Consider the following 2,789-nt stretch of genomic DNA (forward strand, 5'->3'; position numbering starts at 1 on the left):
TCTTCCCTCATCTCCCTCTCCTCCCTCATGCCCCTCTCTTCCCTCATCCCCCTCTCTTCCCTCATCTCCCTCTCTTCCCTCATTCCCTCATCTCCCTCTCTTCCCTCATCTCCCTCTCTTCCCTCATCTCCCTCTCTTCCTTCATGCCCCTCCCATCCCTCACCCCCCTCTCTTCCCTTATCCCTCCTCCCTCCCTGCCTCTTATCCCATCTCTACTTTCTACCCCCCTAACCCCCCCCTTCTCTGTTCTACTCTCTTTCTTTCTCTATTCTATTTATCTCATCCCCCCCTCTCTCCAGTTGGGGAGACAGTATCTCACGCAGACAAACAGCGAAAACATATATCCATTGGTAAACCACAGGATTGGAGTGAGGGAATGAAACAGAATGGGGGAGGGAGGGAGGGAGGGAGGAGAGAGAGAGAGAGAGAGAGAGAGAGAGAGAGAGAGGAGAGAGAGAGAGAGAGAGAGAGAGAGAGAGAGAGAGAGAGAGAGAGAGAGAGAGAGAGAGAGAGAGAGAGAGAGAGAGAGAGAGGGTAGTGACGGATCCTGTTTGCTTCATTCCCGCAGCCCATAAAAACCCGCCCTCACCCACAGTGTTTATCATATGCAGAGAGGGACGGTACACACTGTTCATCAGTCATTCGTTGTAGTGAAATGTAATGCAACAGTGTGTAGGATTTCTGATTTCTGTTGAGGCCATGACTGATTCTCTCTCTCATGTCTCTCTGTCTCTGTCTCTGTCTCTCTCTCTCTGTCTCTCTCTCTCTGTCTCTGTCTCTGTCTCTGTCTCTCTCTCTGTCTCTGTCTCTGTCTCTGTCTCTGTCTCTCTCTCTGTCTCTGTCTCTGTCTCTGTCTCTGTCTCTGTCTCTGTCTCTGTCTCTGTCTCTGTCTCTGTCTCTCTCTCTGTCTCTGTCTCTGTCTCTGTCTCTGTCTCTGTCTCTGTCTCTGTCTCTGTCTCTGTCTCTGTCTCTGTCTCTGTCTCTGTCTCTGTCTCTGTCTCTGTCTCTGTCTCTGTCTCTGTCTCTCTCTGTCTCTGTCTCTGTCTCTGTCTCTCTGTCTCTCTGTCTCTGTCTCTGTCTCTGTCTCTGTCTCTGTCTCTGTCTCTGTCTCTCTCTGTCTCTGTCTCTGTCTCTCTGTCTCTCTGTCTCTGTCTCTGTCTCTGTCTCTGTCTCTGTCTCTGTCTCTGTCTTTCTTTCACACAAACATATTTTACGAAAACAAAATAAAACAAAGTATTCCTTTCCATACCATTTTTATCAGACATTCCAATGTTAATAAAAACAGAATCGATTTAAAAGATAAAAGATAAAACATCACATCTGTTTCTGTCTCTGTCTCTGTTTGTCTCTGTCTCTGTCTCCCTCTCTCTGTCTCTGTTTCTCTGTCTCTGTCTCTCTCTCTGTCTCTCTCTCTGGGACTGTCTCTGAAGAGCTGTCTCTCCCTCTAGATCTCTCTCTCTTCCTGTCTCTCTCTCCCTGTCTTTCTTTCACACAAACATATTTTACGAAAACAAAATAAAACAAAGTATTCCTTTCCATACCATTTTTATCAGACATTCCAATGTTAATAAAAACAGAATCGATTTAAAAGATAAAAGATAAAACATCACATCACAGTTTCACAGGGACAGTTTGAGAAGAGCTGTGTCTCCCTCTATATCTATATATAGGGACAGTTTGAGAAGAGCTGTGTCTCCCTCTATATCTATATATAGGGACAGTTTGAGAAGAGCTGTGTCTCCCTCTATATCTATATATAGGGACAGTTTGAGAAGAGCTGTGTCTCCCTCTATATCTATATATAGGGACAGTTTGAGAAGAGCTGTGTCTCCCTCTATATCTATATATAGGGTTGCAAAAATGCTGGTAACTTTCCCCAAATTCACAGGTTTTCCAAAAGAAAAATCACGGCTGTAACATTCCTGGAATCAGAAATGAATAAGCCCAAAATGTGTGATCCTCCAACCAGGATTTCTGGGATTGTGGAACTCCTGTATATATGTGGTTCTGTAGTGTTTTTTTATATAGTCCCTTGCATTCGTTCGTTCATAGACAACCTATTGGGTCGCTTCTAGTGGAGAACAACATGGTATTGCTATGAAGATCCACAGACAAACTGAGATTCAGAGCTTTCTGTACAAGTAGGACCGTCAGGCAGCCTGTGTGAGTCCCGCTCTGGGAGTCTTTAGTGATTCTGTTCTCTCTGATGACTCGGTCTTCCATCCCGGCTTTCTTCATCTGTCCAACTTGTCTCTCTGTCAGTCCCTGTTGTTTCCTCCCAGTCTGTCTCTCTGTCAGTCCCTGTTGTTTCCTCCCAGTCTGTCTCTCTGTCAGTCCCTGTTGTTTCCTCCCAGTCTGTCTCTCTGTCAGTCCCTACTGTTTCCTCCCAGTCTGTCTCTCTGTCAGTCCCTGCTGTCTCTCTGTCTGTCTCTCTGTCAGTCCCTGTTGTTTCCTCCCAGTCTGTCTCTCTGTCAGTCCCTGCTGTTTCCTCCCAGTCTGTCTCTCTGTCAGTCCCTGCTGTTTCCTCCCAGTCTGTGTCTCTGTCAGTCCCTGCTGTCTCTCTGTCTGTCTCTCTGTCAGTCCCTGCTGTTTCCTCCCAGTCTGTCTCTCTGTCAGTCCCTGCTGTCTCTCTGTCTCTCTGTCAGTCCCTGCTGTTTCCTCCCAGTCTGTCTCTCTGTCAGTCCCTGTTGTTTCCTCCCAGTATGTCTCTCTGTCAGTCCCTGCTGTATCTCTGTCTGTCTCTCTGTCAGTCCCTGCTGTCTCTCTGTCTGTGTCTCTGTCAGTCCCTG

At 46.9% G+C, this 2,789-nt stretch overlaps 1 protein-coding gene across 2 annotated transcripts in view; it reads right to left on the minus strand.

Moving 5' to 3' along the window:
* Positions 1-1,528: 1,528 nt before the first annotated feature.
* Positions 1,529-2,789, minus strand: part of LOC127910072 (hairy/enhancer-of-split related with YRPW motif-like protein) — a 10,842-nt gene continuing 9,581 nt past the window's right edge. For both annotated transcript variants that reach the window (XM_052473077.1, XM_052473076.1), the window contains one exon: positions 1,529-2,789. This exon is cut by the window's right edge and continues 1,709 nt beyond it. The gene's annotated coding sequence lies outside the window, so the exon portion shown is untranslated.

This window comes from Oncorhynchus keta, chromosome 20, assembly GCF_023373465.1.
Source record: "Oncorhynchus keta strain PuntledgeMale-10-30-2019 chromosome 20, Oket_V2, whole genome shotgun sequence".
NCBI lineage: Eukaryota > Metazoa > Chordata > Actinopteri > Salmoniformes > Salmonidae > Oncorhynchus > Oncorhynchus keta.